We start from the raw sequence: 22,220 nt of genomic DNA on the forward strand, positions 1-22,220 counted from the left end.
GTAGCAGGACTGCTTCTGGCATTAAGGCACTTCTCACAATGGTTTCAATAGGGAATTTCACCTTCACTTCAGTGAACTGGTTACAGTTCAGCTATTAAATGTATTAAACCGGTATTAGTTTCATCACACAGCACTCAGTAGATTCCAAACCCTGGTTTATTGGTGCTGTGCATTCAACCACACAACCACTGCCCCTAACTTCCTGCAGGTTTGATCTCCATCTGACAGAAAGCACCTCTGTCATACTATCTTCTATAATCTTTCACCATTAATCTCAGTTTACCTATTTTATTTCCATAAGGGTCTTTATGGTAGAATTTAAGATTTGATTTTAAACCAAAGCTACATTTTTCTGACGGACAGTTTATTACTAGAAAAACACAGCTACTACTTGTCAAGGGCAAAGTACAATAGTTTCTATCAAGAGAAACATTTTGTTTAGAGTTTTGAAATGTTTGGCTTTTCTTTTCCAAATGATGTTTCATTTTGAAATTATGCCAAATTTAAAAATTATAATTAAGATTGATGCAGCAAAGCCTTTTATTTAGGTTAAACAAAGTTTTTCATTTAGTGCAATGCCTTTTTTTTTTTTTTTTTTTTTTTGGTCTTCTTCCTTGCATTTTGGACCTTTTCTTTTTATTTCAGTTGGAAAGCACTGCAAAGTAAAGCAAATAGGAAGAAAACATAAGGAAGAAATAAAAGGAATTCCAGAACAACCCATTTCCTCCTCTGTTTTCCCTCCAGTTGGGAAAGCATTAACAGCTGGAATATGTGAAAGTTTTACCTAAATATTGTAGATATCTAAGTGCAGTCAAATTCAACAAAACTTTCCTTTTTATAGCATACAGAAAGTCTAAGAAATAATAGAGAAACCAATTCACCCTGAGCTGTACATTCTCCGACAAGTGTAAAAGATTATTACATGGTTTTATGCTAGCAAATATGTAATAAAGCAAACTTTACGAGGAATAGGATTTAAATGCAGAGTTCTCATTTCTTGCTTTCAGTTCCTGCTGGTGTCATTATAATAATGAAATATTTCAATCTTGAGGCTTTTCCCTTAATAAGATCCAATTAAAGACTTTTAAAATTACATAGAAATTAAAGACTTTTCTTTCAGCTGTTTTTTTCCTCCTTCTCCTTTCTGCTTGCACCCTTTCACAATTGCTTTGCAGGTTCTTTCTATTAAAAATCGGAAATTGCACAGTTCAGCTAATTAGTCAAATCACAATTGTATGCAACTTGCATGGACCAATAGTTGAATTTCACACACCATTTGTAAAGTATGACAGTGTCATTGCTGATTTTCTTCAATACTTCAAGAGCAATATTCAATTATAAAAGGGAGCAATTACTATTTTGGTTTTGGTTATAGGTATTTTACTACATTATCAGTCTTTATTGAATTCTGTTTGAATGTACTGCTGTTTATTTATTTTATAGAGTAGAAGCATTGATATTTAAACAATAGTAGAATATTAATTTAATTTTTTAATGGACTGGACTTCAGTGCACAAGTAGGCACCAGATTGGAGGTTAAGTTTTGTTCCAGATGCGTCTTTGCCATAGACAGAGACCACCAGGAATTGCTACACAGGAGTGATCCAACAGCCTACTGAGTCTAGCATCCAAACTTCAACTCTGCTTAGTACTAGGGGACATGTGAGATGACCCAAACCAGAAAATTAGGAATTAACTCGCCTCCAAAATATCTCCCAATATCCAACAGCCAAAGGATGTCCAATATCCAAAGGATGACACAGGGATTTACATTCATTTTAATTCTCCTCAATTCTGCAGCATTTACTGCTATGTCTCCAGGAGAATTGATCTGCATCCAAACATCCTGTTTTTCTTTGTTTGTTCTCCCCACCACTATCTTTTTTTTTTTTTTTTTTTCTTAAAATGTAATTCATTTCTCTTTTCCATGATCTTTTCTGGCCCATGCTATTTTGAAGAAGAAGGTGACTTCGGTAAGATTTTACTTTCTACCTTCTTACACCATCAAATGTTTTTTTCCTCAGCAAAGCTCAGCCTACTTTTTTGATAAATGTAGCACTGGAAAATACTTGACTGCTTTAAAGATTGACTTTCCTTGCTCAACTCTTATTTGAAAAAGGTACAGGCCCTTCAAACCTGGTGGAGTTAAGACTTTCATTTATATTATCTACTGGCTTCCTAACAGTGACAAAAGGTGGCTTGACAGCATCATTTGCTGCTCCCCACACACTGTAAACCCTTTCGACCTAATCCTAAGCACCAGGGGTAGAGCAGAATAGTCCTTGTCAAAGGTCCTCTTCTCCTCGTATCTATTTCAGCCCTGAAACAGCTGCTTAGAGAAGGTCCTTGGACAGAGCCGCTCCTCTCAGCCAGAAAAATACCATGTTGAAATTACGCAAGAGAAAGCAGAATAAAATATCAGATATATTTAGAAATCTTCAATTTCACCAGTTTTTCTACTGCCCAGTCCTCACAAAGCCTGTGCACAGGTGAAACAAATATATATTTTTTTGTATTAACTAAGATACAAGTGTGACAAGCATCCAATTACATACAATTACAGTATCCCATACAGGATAATTCTTGCCTTTCGTCCAAGCATTATGCCTGGTGATAATCCCCTGTGGATTTCTGCAGCTTTTTCCTTTTGATTTTCTGGAAGTGAGGGAATGAGATCTGCTAGATGTCAGCATGCATCAGGCTTGTTACTTCGTTTCTCCTAGTGCTGAGTGTAGGCATCTGGATTGCCTGACTCCAAATGTAGGAGAGCGACAGTTAATTTTTCTAATGATATACAAAACTTCTAGGAATGTTTCTGACATCTTCCTTTTACTTCTTTTTCCCTCTCCCTTGCCTTAAAACTCTCCCCAAAAATCTACAAATCAAAAGAATGATGAACTGAAGCACTGACACGCACAGGGTTTTCTCTTCTTTGGAAAATGTTCTGAATTTATACTAGGAAGAAGTGGTTCTGTATTGCAAATATTTCTAGACTCATTTCTTTGTCTATCAAATCTAACAATTAAGTCAAATGAAATACAGACTATTAAGTGCCATTAAAAACAAATATTAAATAGATATATTTCAGAAATTACTGTAAGGATCACATAGCTGGCTGAAAAGATGAACACAAACATTCTTCTAATGGATGGTTGATTGAAATAAGCCTAGTTCAAAATAACTTTTGTCAAGACCATTCATTTGTGATTGCTGCTATTAAAATTATTCACTCATCTTTTGTACGAAATAAAATATACTTTATCCACAAATTTGGCATAATTTGTAACAGCTGAAACACCCACAGACTGCACGTCTGGAAAGATTCTGTTAAAATCTATATTTCTCCAACCCCAAACCAATGTGAACAAATAGAAACCTTTCCATGATGTCAATACGCTTTGGATCGGATCCTATTCGAGTTACTTGTACGCGCTTTCTCATTGCTTTTCCACTTTGAACAAATTACCTGAAGACTTGGCTGTACTGCAACACTGTTGTTAGGCACAAGTTTCTACTACTAATGTTAAACTGAAAGAAAAGATCAAAGAAACTTTCAACAGTGAAATTAAGGCATGTAAAGCTGAAATAGGCTTTACCTGCAACATTTAACTCTTTTGGTTGCATGTTTTCACTCTCTAAAAGGAAATGCCAGAGGAGATAGAAACGTGGTCGAAAAAAAATAGGTATCAAATATTGTGTTATTTGTTCAGCACCCTCAAAGCACCCTTGCATTTCCCCAAGGTTCACTTTGCAGCATCTTTCTGAGGCAGGTAAGATGTTAGTTTCTTTTAAACCATAGGAAGGGAAATTGAGCCACAAGCCGTACACCTAAAGAGTGAACATGAATGAGCAAAACCTTGTTTAACAATTGCTTTAACAGCAGCTAGTGCAAAAGATATAGGCAGAGGGTACTCTAATGGTTACTTGTATGCAACAAGTCCACCTTCCAGTCCTGTTTCATCTACAGATTTACAGGTATATACATTCTATTTTCTAACCCCCTAAACATGCTATTTTCTTTTCTTAGAAAAGTGTGGTCTCAGCCATGGTCTGCCAAGAGCCCTGAACCAAACTCCTGGGCATTTTGCACAAATAATGCTCGTCTGAACAGTCATCCAGCTGCCTCCCACAGAGCAACTGTGAGTCCGATCTGTAAAAGAGTTGAGTTTGCTTTCTAGCTGCCCAGAGCAAAAGAACTTTCCCCTCTCCCTCCATACACGTCTAGCATCATCACGGCAATACACTAAATTCAACTGTCTGGCCCTCTCTGTGCCTAAAAGGCATGAAGGACATGGAGGAACTGTGGGCTTTATCACATGCAAAATTTCTTTTGCAGCACATCAGACTTGGACATGATCTCTTGTGACATGACATCAAGAAACAGTTTTGTTTCTTTCTTTACCCCGAGCTAAATGAAGGGTTTATATTTCGCTTGTGGTTAATGCCAATGCTCATAATCATGTATCTTTTTAAGCATCTCTATGGTATCATGCATCGCTGCCTCCACAGCCGTGCAGCCCATAACCCATTGATAACTTGGGTATTCAGAGGTGCTTATTTTGTACCTGTTGGGATTCTTTTCCCTCCCATTAATTTCCTTGTTATCCCCTTCCCCCCTTTTCTGTCACTGGACTTTGGCAGCTGCAGGGTGCGTTTCCTTGGGCTGAAAAGGCAGAGCAGCAGCCTCGGCAGCGAGGGTGCCCCCAGCCCTGCACAGCATCGAGTTGCAGCAAGCCCGCAGGTGGCAAATCCCCCTTCCACGACACTGCACACAATTCCCTCGGCAGCACTCATCGGGACCGCTGCGCTGCCCTGCTCTCCCCCAGCAAAACCCCTCCTTGCTTTCCCTTGCCCAGCAGTCTCCTGGTTGCAGGAGCAGATTTGGAAAAGACCAAAAAAGAGTAGCAGGCACTACTTCATTTCAGTAGTTTCACCACTCTGGTGTGGTATTTTCCTTGCCACACTGGGGTTTTTCACACCCTGATGTTTGAGCTGCTAGGCATTTTTGTAATGGTGGGAGAGATGCTGCCATTCCCGTCACAGTGGGAAACGTTCCCCAGCACCACAGCTACAGAACAGATGAATCTGAGCTCAGACTTTTATAAAGTTGCAGGTTGGCATTTGTTGAGTAATTTTTAAAAATAAGTGTGTGCCCAGCATGGAGATTAATTCATTTGTCTGCAAATGACTATTATCAGAGCACGAATTAAAGGAAAACTAACAAGACTTTTCTTTAAAATAAGAATTTCTTGCAGGGAAGAGTTCATTAGCACTGAAAACCGCCATTTTTAAAAGAGGGAATTTTGCAGTCAAATGGAGCTTTTCGGTCCAAAGTTCCACCTCGGCAAAGAAACAGCCCCAGACACGAGCCCAACCCAGAGTGCCGTCAGGGCAGGGAGCAACCAGCCAGAGGAGCCAACTGCAGGCTGATGTTTGGAAAAGTGGCCAAAAAGAAAACAAACTTTTAAATGAACAGCAAAGTTGCCTCTAGCATATAAGAGATTTTAAAGGATACTTTAAAACGTTTTTCCTCCAAGTTGATGTTTGTGAGTCTTTGGTTCTCATCAGCAGATGGGAACATACTCTTCACATTCAAAACGTTGTGACTAATCAAGGATGCCCACTTCACAACGCCACTAAAAGAACCCAGCAAGCACCCACAAAAATATATCAACCTCCCTAGCCAGAAAAAGTATTAGGGTTGTCCATATTAATCCATTCCTCCAAACCAAAGGTTTCCCACCTTCTGAACACTACCAGCTTGGCTGGTTTTGTTTTTCCCTCTCATTCCTGATAACTGACCAAGGAAGAGCACTGTAATATGCTACCAAGCACTGCTGACCTTTCCTGTCCTCTTTCTACATACCCTGCAAGACAAGAGCATACACGCACATATTCTCTAGACTCAGTATGGTTGGATGGGTATTATACAATTTTCCTATCTTCTTAGTTTTGAAGGCCTATTTTTTTTTTTCTCATGAGCTAAGAGGATTTATCCTGTACATTCATACACACAGAAATTCATACTGAGAGCTGAGCGTTTGTATTAATCAAAAACATGTAGCAACATGCTATACGTGTAGATAAACAGCATGGTTAATTGAGAGAAATGTTCTGCTCAGCGCTTTGCTTGTTCTGGTGTGTCTGTTGCATTGGTTTGCATTTAGGAAGAAAAATTAAAAAAAAAATCATGTTTCTTGAAATGTCCCACTAAAAAGTGACAAATTTCTTAACTGAATTTTCTGATCCATACCCTGAGCAATAACTATAATACATGGAGTCATTTACTCAAGACAGACACCAGAATTTTTTCCATATGCCAAATGCTTTAAGTTACCTTACTCTGAAATTGAAATTGATGGAGGACATCTGATTTAAAAGATTTTTTCTTTAAGTTTAATATGGCATATCACATGATCTTGTCAGGTGGGATCATGTCAATGATATTTATGCCATAATGTGAGTCAGCCATGTATAAATTGGCTAAGTTCATACAGAAAAAGGAAATAGATTTTTTTTTGGCAGTATCTTAGCCGATTTTCCCCTTTTCCTACCATCTTTTTAAAGAAGAAAATATTCTGAGCTACAAGAAGGAGCTAAATCCCGGAGAACAATAAACAAAACCCAAATTCCCAATCCTCCATTTTGTGTGGGTGGATCAGAGTACCAATAAAAGGAAAACCATTGGACAAAAATGAAACTGAGCTTTCCTACCATTTTCTTTAGGCTCAGCTGTTGCCATAGCATTTTTCTTCTACAAAATTTAGACCTCAGTTTGTGGGAATCTCCTTCTTCTGACTAACGTTCCTTCTTTGTTGTATCACTGAAACAGGGCAAGAGGAACAACCTTTGAGATTGCCTTTCACTTGGAGATTAGGAAAAATAAAGAAATTCAAAATAGATGGGATCTGTCATGTGACATGTGACAGCCTTCCAGCAGCCTGAACCACCACGAACAGTGGCAGAGAAAAGCTGCCTGGGCAGGAAGAACAGCTGCTATGCTTAGGGGAAGGCACGGAGCCAGATTCTGCTTCCACTTACACCCCTCTCACCCTGCTAAACAGCTTGGAGACTAACTTTGGCCACGTGCAGCCAATTCTATCCCCAGGCTGCTGCCATTGACTCAGAGATACAAGACGTGGCACTGGCGACACCCCAAAACCGTAATGCCATGCGGCACTTGGGTGCTATTTGCTAAGAGGGGTGGCACTGTAAGAGGGAAAAGGCCCACTGAGGGTTGAATGTGCTGCAGAACGTTAATTCCTCGTTTGTCATGCAGACAATACTTCTTGTTCTTCAGAAAAGAAAATTTCTCTCTTGATGCAGGTCTCTTGTGCTGGCAACCAGGAAATGCAACTGGGCAGAGGTTTCTGCCAAGAACATGTTCTAGCAGAGCTTCAAATAATCCTTGTAAGGTCTCTTTCCTATGCCCCTTCTTCCACCCTACGGTTTTTAATTGCTCAGATGAGACCATCCTCAGCTACCCCTTTGGTCCGTGATGCTTTCCACAAGACCCACCTTTACACAATGAAATCAGACAAATAGAAAATGATTTGCTGAGAAAAGCAGAAGCACATGGCTTCAAAATTCAGCTAGGTCTTATGAGCCCATACCTCGAAGATGAAGCTCACTTACCAGATATAAAGTGCAGAAAACCAGATGCCTGTATTGTTTGTGGTTCTAGATTAACATAATATATCCTTAACTGTGAAGCTTATTTAAAACACACAAAGCAGCTTTGCCAGTTCTCATTTTATCCCACACAGAAAGCTGTCCTCATTTGCAGTTGGTGGGGCAGTCAGCTGCTACACCTGTGCCACGAGCGGCTGCGCGGTGCTTGTGCTTCTGCTGCCGCGGTGCGTCTGCGGGAATGCTGCTGTGGGAATAGAGTCGGGTACTAAAAATAGAAGGTGATAAAAAATCAGATCGCTCCTCAGTTTTGCAGCTAGTTTTCATGCATGCAAACCAAGAGCAGCCCGGGAAGGCAATGTGAAAAGGCCCTGCAGTGAGTCCCTGCTGCGAGCAGAGCCAGCACACTGCAGCGCCTGGCAGTGCCAGCCCAGCGTCACCTCCGCACGCGGGACACGGGAAATACGGGAGCCAAGGCTCAGCTGGCCATATCTGGATTGCATTCATGAGTGGTTAAATTAATAATCCCAGAAATATTAGCTCCTTGTTAATAATAATTAACACATTATCTCATGTTGCTCATCGGCAGGTGTAGAACAATGATGTTTTGAAGAAGCTGGGAAGCTTTCAGCCTCATGAGAAAATGTCTCCGTCTGGGAAAAGGAATTACCTGTAGGTAACTCATGTGGCCCCGAGAGGAGACAAACAGGAATGGATGAGTGTTGTGCTATGATTTATTTGGCTTTTAGAGTTGCAGAAGTGTTGTAATAAATAGAGATGTGCTATTAACTATTCATTTGTGCCTTTTTGGAACTGTTCAATTAAAAAACAAACAAAAAAACAAACAGATTTCCAGACCTTTAATGGTGCTATGTAAAATAAATCTGGTGCGCTTTATGATATGAAATAGGTATTACAAACAGAAGAGATACCAAATCTCTTTTCTACTCTGATTATTTTTTTCTTTCAGGAAGATTCTTCTGCAGCTGCAAAAGTGGACAAAATCTGCAAAAAACCTCCATAGGTCTGAGAAAACAAAGTGCCACTGAACACTAACAACGTATTCCAACTGACAGAGAAAGATGTGTTACATTAGTTTATATTTCTGGAGATGATCTAAGCCTTTAGTTATCTGTTACATCAAATGTCTCAGTTTTCCTTCTGTAATCTAATATCCACCTTCAAGCTTGGCCTACATTTAAAATTTATACAAGTTTTTTCAGATGCTGCCATTTTGCCCCAGGCTTTTTGGGTGTTAAGCTCCAGTAATAATCTACACTGTTTCTTTAAGAAAGTTCATCCATTCACTTTAATTACATTTTCAGCCCTGGTTATTGTCCCTGTGCCTGTAAAGAATGTTTCCAGCCATAAAAAACCATTATCTGCCACAATTATGGATAACCAGAGCGTGGCCAGAGGGCAGAAATGCCATGGTGAAAGATTGTACCGCAATTCAGCGCAGAATTTATAACTTTCCTCAGGGCTAACTGTCAGCCTGATCACAATGCCTGACAAAAAGATCCAGTTTAGCAAATGCAGATGCTTCTTCTTGCCTGCATGGTTGCTCTTTTTAATATTTTTTTAAGGTGCAGTTTGCTACAAGACATTACGTTGCAGCCACTACAGATGCAACACTACAGAAAAGACACCCCACCTGATTCGTCTTGCTGGGGCACAGATTTAGACCACACAAATCCGGCACCGTGGTTTGAAGCACGCGCTGTTCTCTGTGCAACCAGAGCCTTTCAGAGGTATACAGAAAATGCTACTGTTTATTGGCTCGGATCGCAGAAGCTGCAGGCTCAGTTTCTGCCATGTTGTGTCCTCTTTGCTCGTTCCTGGTGCCAGACAGAGACAGAGATAATTTTCCGTAGCTACCCACGTTGCTGTTCTTGCAACACTACATCTTTCCATCTCTAATTCTTGTGGTTATTAACACGCCGAGGAATGCCAAACTGGAAGAAAGATGAACTTCTTGGCAGTATTTAAATATATCGAGCTATTTCTCTTGTTCCATCTGGACATCTGTGGCCTGGTGGAACAGAGGCTCTGTATCGAGCTTCCTGATGTGCAGGATTTCAGCAGAAGAGGGCAAGAAGATCCCGCGTCCCATCAGCGTATTTATTTATGAGTAATAATATAAATCCTTCTAACATTTTTTTTTCCAGCCAGGAGTCTGAAAGCACAATACAAACATGACTCAGAATGATCCTTTTTGTTTGTTTGTTTTGGCTGTGAAAGGGAACTGAGCAGATATGAGAGGGGCTTGGGTGATGTTGCCGGCCCCCCGATGCCTACGCAGCCCCGTGGCCCCAGCACAGCAGCAGGAGCTGCCATTCCCCATGCACACAGGGCTGCATTTTTGGAGCTGCATGAAGGGCTCAGCAGGCTGAAGTTCCTCCCGTCCCCTAGGCAGCCTCCAGACTTGCTCTACCCTGTGCCCAGCCACTGGTCTGCATTCCCCTGGAGCAGATGACCACCAAAGCTGGGCTTCACACCTGACCTTGCACAGACCTCCCCAGAGAGCCGATAACAGAGGCGAGGCCAGGAGCTGTCGGTCTTGGCTTCCAGCAGAGGATGCTGCCTTTCGCAGCTCTGCAAGGAGGCAGCTGGCTCAAAAGTAAAAGCAGAATAAAGATCTCGAAGATATTTGATTTCCACACAATATCTGCCTGGGATTTCCAAAAATACCATGCTTCCAATGGGATGACACCGCCTGTGGGCATCTGTTTACTGCATCATTTAGGCATCCAAGTGCCCATAAAAGCTTGGCCCACTGGTCAGACTGAGAGCACCCATAACTGCTTCAGTGTAGATCAGCCCCGTGTCTCCTCTCTTCACTTTTAATTACAGGAATCCAAAATATGGAAAAGATAGAGGTTTAAAAAAAAAAAAAAAAAAAAAAAAAGGAAAGAATTCAGATAAGATGACAGAGCTCTGCTTTTTGCCTGGTTCTAGGCAACGCAGCAAGCTAGCCTAGTAGGTAGGTTTTGTTATAACACCTCAGCAAAATCCCTCAGAATTTTGATCTGAACCATCCGGGCTTCTTTGTCTGAGTCAGACCAGTCCCAGCTCAGATGCAGCAGAGCTCTTTGTGGAGGGAACATTTCTCACAATCATTTGAGATGGCAAATCTTTCACAATTCCCACCACCCTAAAACCTACTCTGGCATGAACAGGTCATAAGATTTGGCACCTCTGATTCAGCTTCAAATTCAGCTTCTATCCTAAACATAATCCAGGGCAGAACTCCACCTCTTGGCATATCTTCAATAAAACATCATTCTACCTGAACCTCAGAAAAGATAAACTATTAAAGTAATAAGAGGATAATTTAACCTCTTTAATCAGATAATCCTCCAGCACATTGGACATTTATTTGCACGGTATATTCAGCAGTAATGAGTTTGCAGCTCAGATTTAAACAATTCCCCACCCTCAGAAAAAAGCTGAAGGAAGTGGTTGAGACATTCCATATCTCAGGTGCCATTATGTGAATGTGAAAACAAATGAGTTTAATTGGGGAGAAATTCATCCCAGACAGAGGGCTTGCCCAAGGCCCTTGTCTGAGAAACCCCACTTAACTCCTCTCTAGTACAGAATAGCTACACAGGCACTAGATACCAATTAAGCCCTACTTATCTTTTTAATGAAGGGCTGAAGCTGAAAATGAATTATTGTTTTGATGTGTAAATGATGTTGGTTTGGTAAGGTAGTGAAAGTATTCTATCTGGGGGGACAAGCAAAAATAAAGTGATAAAGCGTTTGCATGAACATACATGAAAATTCTCCTGAGCTTTCCGTGGCTCTCCAACAGCCAGAAATATCCTCCACAGTGCTCAGGCTAAAGCTGCACACTCAGCAAACCTGAAGCAGTGCCTCTGTGCCAGTTTCAGCCAAGCGTTCCCTTCAGAGACCAAAACAAACAGAAATACTTCCCTGAAAACTCCAACTTCTCATTTCGGCTCTTACTGAAATAATTGATTTCTTTTCTAAGCAGTTGTTCATTCTGCAATTTCATATATTTACATGTGAAGTGTCCAAAAATAAAGAAACTGCTTTACTTTGGTTCTAACCAAATGTTTCTTTCAACTTCTTCACAACTTTTCAGTTGATAAAAATGTTTTAGGGAAAAAAAAAAAAAAGTTTTGAATTTACCAGGCTTAATTCTTTTCCTAAATTTAAAATTGTCCAGAAATAATAAAACCAGCAATTAATGCAAGCCAATTTCTGGTCCCAGACCCTGCAACAAATTTAAAATTTGACATTTTAACATCATTTAAAATCTAATTTAGAAAATAACTATTGCGATTTCTTTAGCTTTTGCTGAGCTGTGACTTTACCTTAAATAAAGGTGGCTGCAGTAACGAGCAGCGCTCTTTGGAAGACAAGTTCCCTGATACAGATCTTTGGAAACAAAAACAGTTCTCTTGCTATGAAACAGAAAAGTGAAATACAGTGCTTCCTCCTAACTCTAGTGCCAAGGTCCCGTGAGCTAGCTTGGATCCCTCTGACAAAGTCACTGAAGTTCATCAGGTTTTCAGACCCCTCATATCTGTGAATGGGTGGATGGTGAAAGGACAGACAGACACATACAGCGCGCTCGACTACGCAGCCCTGCAGATAAGGTGTGCACACCGCTGGCTTTCAGCTTGTGGTCTGCAGACCTGAAGGACTGCAGGGACTTAGATAATTTTAAAAGGCAAACCTATAATGAGAAGGCTTAAACATTTTATAAAGAAGTGCACCCAGCCCACTAGAAGCATTTGAAAAGTACCAATCCAGAGGAAAACTCATTCAATCTGTGGGAGATTGTTTTGTTGTTGTTTTGTTTTTTTGAGTGGGGTTTTGAACTTCTGCTTACCGATGAATAGTAGGGCATATCTACCTGAAGACAACAATGAACAAATTATTTAAATATGCTCATAGCCAGAACTTCACTTTAGGAAGTAGGACATGTGATTAATTGTCAGACACACAGGTATCTCACTTGTAAGGCTGTCACCTTTCTAGGACAGATGGTCAGACCTCAGGGAACAGCTATTGCAGTCTAGAGTACCCAGCTTTTTAAGGACAGAGCAGGCATGGGCGCTGGCAACAGAGGGTGGAGGGACTCACTGGTGTTTCTCACCTGTGAAATATGCTGCTTTTCTGAGATATGAACAAGTGCCACGATTAATGTGTGAATGACATAAATTAATCTATACCAATAGGCCTCTGGTTTTTGAAAAATCCCTGGAACATCGTTGGAAACGCACAGTCATGCACCAGAGTCTAAATCCATTTACAAGTTTGGTGTCTATGGTTAGATGCATTAAATTCCGGTTTACAGCTTAAAAAAAAGACAAAATACCATCCTACTGCTAACTGAAATCATTCTACCTTTGGCTCCACCTTCATTACACTCAAAAAATTCCCTTTGCATGACTGCAAGATCAAATCCCTCATCCCAGATTGTAATTACACAGCAGTTGGGGAATAGCTGCCATCTTCCCTTTGCAGGGTCATACAACTCATTAGTCAATCATATTATTAAGACATTTTCAGTTTTAATAAACCAAGGTGGTGCTCATCTCATGGCTGAGGATGGATTTTTTTATGGAAATAAATATTTGATGCATATCTTCACAGCGTCTCTTTAAGAAAACCATTATCACTTCAAAATAGTTCCTCCTAGCAAAAAGTGCAATTATGTAATTTCTATCCAAGCCAAGCAGTGGTGAGACGCTAGGTTGTGTTTATGTTTTCACCATGTTTCCAACCCAAAAAATCAGCTGTGGAATATGCTGGTGAAACTTCAAGAATATAACTGCAGATGAGAGACAGACTCAGGGCTTCAGCCACCTGCAGTAGTCAAAATGCCTCTCCTGAGCTCCACTCAAGGTGACTCACAAATTAAAACCAGGTTTTCAACCCACATTTACAAAGGGCTTGTTCCACAAGGAGGTCCACCAAATGATGGGCTGACAGGATGCTAAAAATCATCTACTTAATGGCAACTACCATCAGATCCACCATGCTAGCTTCTTAACATTTCATATCTTGCTCCTCAAGATAGAAGAAGGTTATTTTAACCACCTAAAGTGGATTTGAAGAGTCTCTCCCAAAAATTCTCAGGACCAGTCTCATGTAAAAGTGAGTAGGATTATGTTCAGAAATTACTCAGATGCTTTTAAAATTTCCTACTTGGTAGCCAAGCATTTAAAATGCATAGCCCTAAAGTAATTTTCCATTCAGTACTTCTTGAAATCAAGATTAAAAAATGGACTTTGGAGCCAACACATATCTCTGTATCTGCAATTTCTGGGGGTTGGTTTTCCTGCTGCAATACAATGCTGCAATGCTACATTCACAATCACATCCAAAATATTAACACGCGACCCAAACAGCTAATCTCAGCTGCGGCTACAGAGAGCTCTGGGAAGAGTGTGTTGTAATAGACACTGACCACGTTTGAAAAAATGGCCTTTGGTAAATAAAACGTTTTAAGTATTGTCTAGTTGTGATAGATTTTGCAAAATTTTTTTTGTAAGTATTAAACTGCCAAAACTAATCTTCTTTACCACATCCTGCAGAGATTAAGACTAATGGCAAAACAAACTCCATAGAAGCCTTTGAAAATCACGTCTCCTAATTCTCTAGAAAAACATCATTTGTTAACTTAAACACAGTGTTTGGAATGCATATTTCATATTTTGTCCTTGCACCATAGAGGAATGGAGATTTTACTTTTCTATTATTATTATTTTATTAGAGCAAACATTTAGAAACTGAACAGAAGATTAATGTATTATTACTGTCATTACTACTAAATATTTATTTTACGGCAGCATGCAAAATTCCCTGTCAGGATATTGACCCTCTGACGTTTACCTTTAAATAATGCATATGTAGGTAGATTTCAATTTATGGTAATTGCAGCTCAGAGAGTAGGAAATGAAATGCTGTTTCTGCAGCTGCAGATATGAAATGGCAGGGTAGGGTAGGGTAGGGTAGGGTAGGGTAGGGTAGGGTAGGGTAGGGTAGGGTAGGGTAGGGTAGACCAGCCCAGCCCTTCCTCCGGTGGCATTGCATTCACAGCTCTGTGGCTCCTTCAGAGGAGCTGAGGTGCAAAGATTAAACTGTGGTCAGGATGGGGGATCACCTTTGTGAGAAATGGATTTTTTTTTTAAATAATTTTAATAATTGATTACACTTGGCACTCAGGGAAATCTTACTCATTTTAAAAACACTAGTAAGCTTCCCTGTTGTCTCCAGCACCATAGCATGTTCTGTAATGGAGCCGCTCCTGATTCGTGCTAACAGAAGAAATACATGCCCTACAATTTTCTGAGTCTTTGACTCATCAATTGATACGTAGCCTCAGGGACATGTCCATTGGCTTCAGTGGAACCAGCTGGCACCAGCTCAGCACAAGGCTGGCGAAGCCCCTAAGCCCATGGGAGCTGGTTACCCTTCGTGCTCCCAAACAAATCCCTGCCCAGCCAAACGGCACTGCCACGGAGACGCTACCATTTCCAGGGGAAAGGAAAAGACTTTGTGCTATGGCAAACCCCCCTAGAAGGCTTTGAAAGCAATCTCTCACTACCGAACACATGAGCATTGTGAGGACCGAACGCCGAGCTCCCCAAGCCCCCTGTCCGCCTTGGCTGCCGTGCTGCTCCAGCCGGCAGTGCTGGGGAGGGAACGTTGCCTCTGCAAAACCCGTCTGCCAGCAGCTGGAGCTGGGGTTGCTCACACCCAGTTGTTGCAGACAGCGAGGAAACCATCCAGTGTCCCAAATAAATTAATGAATTCTCCTCCTCCTCCCAACAGACTCAACGTTAGAGCCAGGAGCCGTAATCGCTCTCTTGCTGCCTCTGAGTCACTGTCAGACGGAGCCCAGCGCAGAGAAGCCTGCAGAGTCAGCAGAGGCGGTGCGCAGCGCTGTCTGGAACTCAGTAAAACCAGTTTAAAAATAAACTCCTCTTCCCTTGGCCCCTCCATAGGCCCCTCTCCACGCACACGAAGGGTGCAGATTCCCTGCATACACACAGCTTTTTGGAAGAGCGCGCCTGACTTGCATGAAAGAGGTTTTGCCCCTTGGGTTAAAACCTTATTAGTCAAGCCCCTAAGCAGGCAGATGAACCAAAGCTGAGGTTTGCAGAGAAGCCTGAAGGAGTCAAGCATTCAAAACCCATTAAAATTCAATGGGAGCGGAGCACTCACGCTCTCAGGTGCCTTTGAAAATCCCAGCTTCTTTCTTGGGGTTAAATCGAGGAGATAAGGACAGGAGCTTTCACTTCGTCACTGTGTTTCCTAAGGACAAAGGAGACCCCATAATTGCAAAGACGCCTACCCAAGACCCTTCTACTCATTACCACAACTACAGAAAACTTTCTCACTCTCCCCAGGCTCCGTCTGTGATTTTCCCCTGTATGCCAGAATCATTGTACAGCTGGAGCAGGTAAATGGTCACTGTCACAAAGCAGTGACCCTCTGGAAACCAAAAGTCCCTTCTGCATTTCTGTGCCAAACTTTCATTTAGGGGCTAGCTGCACCAGAATGGGAATCTTTCATAATGAACCATTGCTTCGACCCATTTTGCATCTCTGTCAAAAAACTACTGGCAAAATATTTACATAACTCCTTCCCAGTTCCTCCCTGCCCCTTCACCAGGTATGTTATTTGAAAATTAATATCTGGGTAAGTTCTGGGTGGTATTAATGGTCTTTAAGTAAATTTTGAATGTATTCATATTTAACATTCAAGGCATATTGATTACACACAACAGGCTGCACAACTTTTTTCTGGTGCCTGGCTGTAGTGAAATACTATTATGGTGAGAATGTCTACGTATTCAGTGTTTTTCACAATAGTTACTGATATCTGCTTAATATCAGTATGTTAGGTGAATGTTTCTGCTGCAAAGTTCAGCTGTATGTTTGACCAAAACCATAAAAACCCAAAACACTCAAGTTATGTCAAAAAATTGCTATCAATCCATGTATTTCTCTTCACTCATTTCAGTGGAAAGAAAATGGATTCTTTTTTATGAAGAAAAAAAAGGAATTACTCTCATTAAAGCTAGTAAAGCATTTCAGAGCTTGATTTATATTTATTTATTTATTTATTTTAGTATAATCACATCTGATTTTTCTAACAGAAAGAACTGCATGGCAAAAAATAACTTGCATTTAATCATTTCTACTCTATGGATATTCTTCAAAATAAGTGATATGCCACATGTGTTTAACAAATAATAAAAAAAAAGTAATATTTCATCAGATCATGCAGGCATGTTCCTATCATGTGCCTTGTTTCACAGTAGCATGAAATAGTGCTGAAGAGACACATTGGCACTTACACATGGGTTGTATATCCTAATAATCACCAAATATAAAATACCAAGACATCCTGTGACCAGCTAAAACCAAATCAGGCTCTACATCTAATTCCCAATTTCTAAGTTGTAAACAGCAATAACCTGAAAGGTTTTAGAAGAGATCATCCCGGAACTAGTGAGGACAAATAGACATCGCTTCCCTTTGTGGGGTAATAGGAACATTCCTAGAATCCATTATTCTTCAATTCATTATTGTACCCTAGGATAACAACAGCAGCCCTGTGAACTGATAGTCCTCAAAGCTCTTGTTCCCACTGTCAATGCCAAATAAAAATTTCAGACATTTTCCCTGGAAGTAATTCATAGCCACTGAGCCACTGCAGATGCTCAGCACTTGGTCATGGTTTTGTGCCTACTGCAGTTAAAGAGTACGATGGGGAAGAGGTTCTAATTTTCAGAAACCCAGACCTATTAGCCCCTTATTCACATTCAAATTACTGGAAGTTATATGCTGAAATATCACTGTTGATCTGACCCCAAGGCAATTGTTTTTCCACCTCATCCCAGGGCAAAGCTATTGCAGCCACTCAAGTAGTATCTATAAATTTCCAGTGCGTGCCACTTTCCAGTAAATCTTTCCATGCTGTGCAATGAACACCAGCACTGCAATGCTGATGTTTACAAATGCAGATTTGTGTTGGGTCATGCTGCAATAGACTCACGAGATGATGCTTTAGGGGATGAAGGAAGCAAAGGGACCAGAAGATCTCCCTGAGACTCTCCTTGCTGGAATTAGGGGTAGCCTTACCAGGAGTCCTGCAGGAAACGCTCCTCCATAACCCATAGAGCACAAGACATCAAAGACAAGACAGACAGGCCTGTATGAGGATGGCAAGCGAGAACCCAGCTTCAGGAATGCTACAGGATATGAGGTAGCGCCATGGCCAACTGCCATAACTTGGCCCACCAGAATCAATAGGACTGGGGGTGTTGAGGATCTAAGCCACAGGACGTGCCTGCACTGCACACCTCAAATTAATAACGAGATAGCTAAGAGCTACCTTAGGTATCAAAAGCAACCTTGCTGCACTAGCACGGGGTCTGGAACTACTTTTCCAGTTGCAAATCCCAGCATTTGGTGCTAATGTAGGCCTCCGTGCTGCACACTACAGCCATCTCCAGTCCTTCTCTGCATAACTTCCACTGGCACAAATGGAGAAACGTGAGAATTCCTGTTGGGTACGGTGGCGGTGAGAAAGGAAATCATTAGACACGGGGGACCACCTGCATACCTACACCAAGGCAAAAGCCAGGAGAGCGAAGGAGTGGGACCCCAGCCCTGCACCAGTCTGCTGAGAGGGAACCTGCACACCCCATGAGCATTGCAGCGAGATCCAGGAGGGACTGTGCCTACTTGCACAGGGAATTCAAACGGCTTATTACCAAAGCCATTTTCTTTTTTTATTATTACTTTCTTCAAACAAAGCTAATAAATCAAATCACCCAAGATGCACATTATGCAAAGCTTAATTAGATTTGGCACACATCTCGCTAGGAGTAGCACCCATCTGACTTTAGATCAGAGAACTCAGGTTTGATGGGTGGAACCAAATCGCCCACTTTGGAGTTGCTAAATCTACTTTTAAATGCAGTGTGTTTGCATTTTTTCACTCTGGGACCTGGAGGAGGTTAGCTTTGTTTGGCTTTTGGGCAATGGGAGCAGTAGAAGAGGATTCAGAAATAGAAGGATACACGTTTATGAAGAACATAAATCTCTTATTCTGCAGGCATGGAAGAATCACACAGAGTTGGCAGCAGCCGTTTAATGGGGCTACATTTCACAGAGCTACTGTGAGCTCGTGGAGCTCCCTCTTTGATCACCAACTCATTTCTAAGACCTCTTGGGGTATTTCTAATACACCAGGAATAGTACATAAAACTCATTCAAAAATACTATTTTAATAGCATATTATTTGGCAGAGCATCCTTCATTGCTGATACTTCTCTTGATTTTATTGTCAGTCTCTTGTTTTGCTTAAGCCCACAGGTCTTCAAGAAACTATATTTAGTGAAAAAAATCAGCTGTATTTTTAAAAAAAATACATTTATAACCCTTACAGGGAAGAAAACATTAAAACAAAACAAAAAGCAAATCCACCCATACTCCATTCAAGAGAAGGAGAATGAAAAGATTTGAAACAAACAAAAAAATGCCCCTGCCCCACACCTCCTTTAATCCCTTCTCTGCTGAGAGAGAACAGGAAAATTCGCACAAAGAGTCCAAGCCCTGCAGCCTGCTCCTGCCCCAGTCCCCAGATCCCACTTGCAGGGGCTGGCGTGTGCGGGGGACAGAGGGGCTGGCCACCCGCTGTAGCTTTAGACACTTGTACGTGAGCACAGCACTAGAGCACCATTGGGAGTCCTGGGCTCCATAAAGTGCATCAAATCACGGCCTGAGTGAAAGCTCAGAGAGCACGGCGGACAGCTCGTGGCCAGGCTGTATCTCGACAGCCCGTGGTCTACGTGCAAGGGGGGAAGGTGGAGACAGCCAGCACCATCCAAGCGTGGTTGGATCAGAGAGATCCCTGGTGGCTGCCCGTGCTGGTTGAAACGAGCACATCCCAAAGCCTACCGAGGCACCTCGCAGCCTGCATCGTCCCCTCAGCACCACCACATCTGGATCCGCACCGTGTGCTGGCACAGATATTCCCTGAGCTTCGTGCTCATCCAGACTCGGGAATGAACGGACCACAAGGCTGGCATGCCCAAACACCACCCACCAAAGCCAGGGAAATTTTATACAGCAAGTGCCTGCAGTGGGCAGCTCGCATCCAGTGTTCCAGTTACATCTCATTTACCAAATAAATATAGTCGTTCAGCAAATAATTTAATGCGATAAACAGTAACGGACAAAACAAAAGTTTCAAGCTCATTCTCAGGTGACACACCCGTTCGGGACCTGCCTTTAAAAGGGAGGCCAGGTGCCACTGCTGAAGTTTTGTAATCTAAACACCTGACCCTTTCTGATATGCTGGATGGCGGCTTCACATTTGCCTTCTTCACAAATACAGAAATAGGCAGAAATAATTAAATAAAGGGAGCCCCCTTCATGCTCCAGTGCCCCATGTATGAGAAGTTGCGGCTGACAATGACATTGAAAACCAGTTGTCAGTCTAATGTAATCAAAGAGACAATTGGCTCTGCTGGCAAGAACTGAATTAGTGTTTTCTGTCTGAATCAGTGTCATCTTCCAGGGAGCAGTGAAGCTTATGCAATGATAACAAAACTCCCCAGAAGCTGCATTTGTTACTGAAATATGGTGGTGCTTTGGTGCTATGTAACCTCATTCTGTAACACAATATACCTCATGGTCATGCTGCTGTTCTCCTGTTTCTTGCAATGATACAATTCAATGACCAGATGCTAGATCAAACTAGACAACCATAATATTAAAACTTTACAATCTCTCCTCAAGAGCTAATGTGGTTTATTCTCAAATGTTCTCTGCTCTCTCACACACTGTACGCACATGCAGAGCATGAAATCAGGGCAGAAAGTCCAGGCCCTGATGGAGATTCAAAATGCTTATGCTCTGGGGATGACAGAAGGGTGAAAGGTGCTAGACTTCATTTTCCTAATGAGGACAGTGGGTAAAACTCAAACCAAGGGTAGATATGAATGAATCTCACTTTCCAAGTAGGATTCAGTGCTGATGCACACAGTTATTGCTACAAGAAAATAAAAGTCAGTCTTCAGCACATGCATTGCTGGTATTGTGACAGCACCTGGTAGCTTCACCCTTATTTCTGTTTCAGTTCATAGAATGAGCTGCCGTTGAGGGCTGGAACATGCTGCATTATTTTTCCCCCATTGTCACTGTGGCAGAAGCTTGCACTGTGTGTGTTGCCTCTTTGCTGCAGAGCTGCCCTGTTGGCCCCTCATGGGAGACACGAACGGTTTGCAGGGGGCCCCTTTCACCTGGTCCAAGAGGGTGGATGGACTTACAACAGCAAGTACAGAGCAGAAAGGCTACCTCAGGAAAGCCACTTACCCTCAAAGAAACGTCACTTCAGTGCAAGGAACCTCAAAGATTATTGCATTTACCTATAGTAATATTATTTTAATACTTGTGCTTATGTAACAAACATCCGGCACTCGGAAATCTCTGCGTATGTTCAGCAATGTCAATCAATAGAAAATTCAAGTATTAACCAGAGCAATAAAGACAGATAATTCTTATATAATTTCAGTTTTCAACATATCTTCCCTTTTTCATCTATACCTGTTCCTTTAAAGAGCTACTGGTATAACAGGACACTGTCACTGGATTGATATACATGAGTAATTAGTAAGCTGGTGGTCTTCCTCAGGCCAAGAAGACACTAAGTGATCTGTCACTCAGAGGCAGGACATCAAAATATATACTCCTCTTTTTATAATTAATGCTCCATATTAAATATTCGTTAAGACTTATATAAATTATTTCCTTGTTCAGAGCCCAACTTTTCTGTCCTTGTTCAGACAAAGCTCTCATTGAATCAGAATGTGTTTACCCAACTAAGACAGGATATGACTATGCTTTAAATCTGTTGAACTATCCTTAGTCTTTGTAAGCCTCTGGTCTTGCTCAGAGAGAACAAGGGACAAGTCAAATCCTGAAGCCCTTCATCTGCAACTCCCTCTTCATTTCTCCCAAAGCCACCTCAAAAAGAAAAAAAAAATCCTCTGCCAAAACAAAACCATGCAAGCACAGGAATTTTGCAAAAACAACAGAAGGAGACTCACAGGAGCAGGAAGCGTTGGTACCTCGTGTCTACCAGACCGGTGCTTCGGACCAGGCCTCAGAGGAGCTCCCCACTGCAAGAGAGAACAAGCTAGATGAGAGAAGAGGAATGGTTTATGCCTTACATCCACTGTTTGTCAGGCCAAAGCCCCAAACAGGAAATGTTTCACTAAAAAAGTTTTGTAACAATGTGTGTTCTTCACATGTACGGGGTGAATTTTGTAGGTCACTTCAACAAATGCTTTGATTTACTGAGACAAGGCAAAGAAGAAAAAGGCCCAGTAAGGACATTGCAGATGATGGCCACATCCCTTCAGCACACACCTTCCAGGCCAGCTCTGCCCTCTGAAGGCATGTAGGCTCTCCAGTAGTGCTTATTTATATGTCACATTGCAGTGATGAATGTTACTGTTGCTCTCAAAAACATATGCTCAGAAGTTTATTATGGCACTAAATATGGGCTGGGTAAGAATCTGGATTGTT

This window comes from Cygnus atratus, chromosome 16 (assembly GCF_013377495.2).
Source record: "Cygnus atratus isolate AKBS03 ecotype Queensland, Australia chromosome 16, CAtr_DNAZoo_HiC_assembly, whole genome shotgun sequence".
Lineage (NCBI taxonomy): Eukaryota > Metazoa > Chordata > Aves > Anseriformes > Anatidae > Cygnus > Cygnus atratus.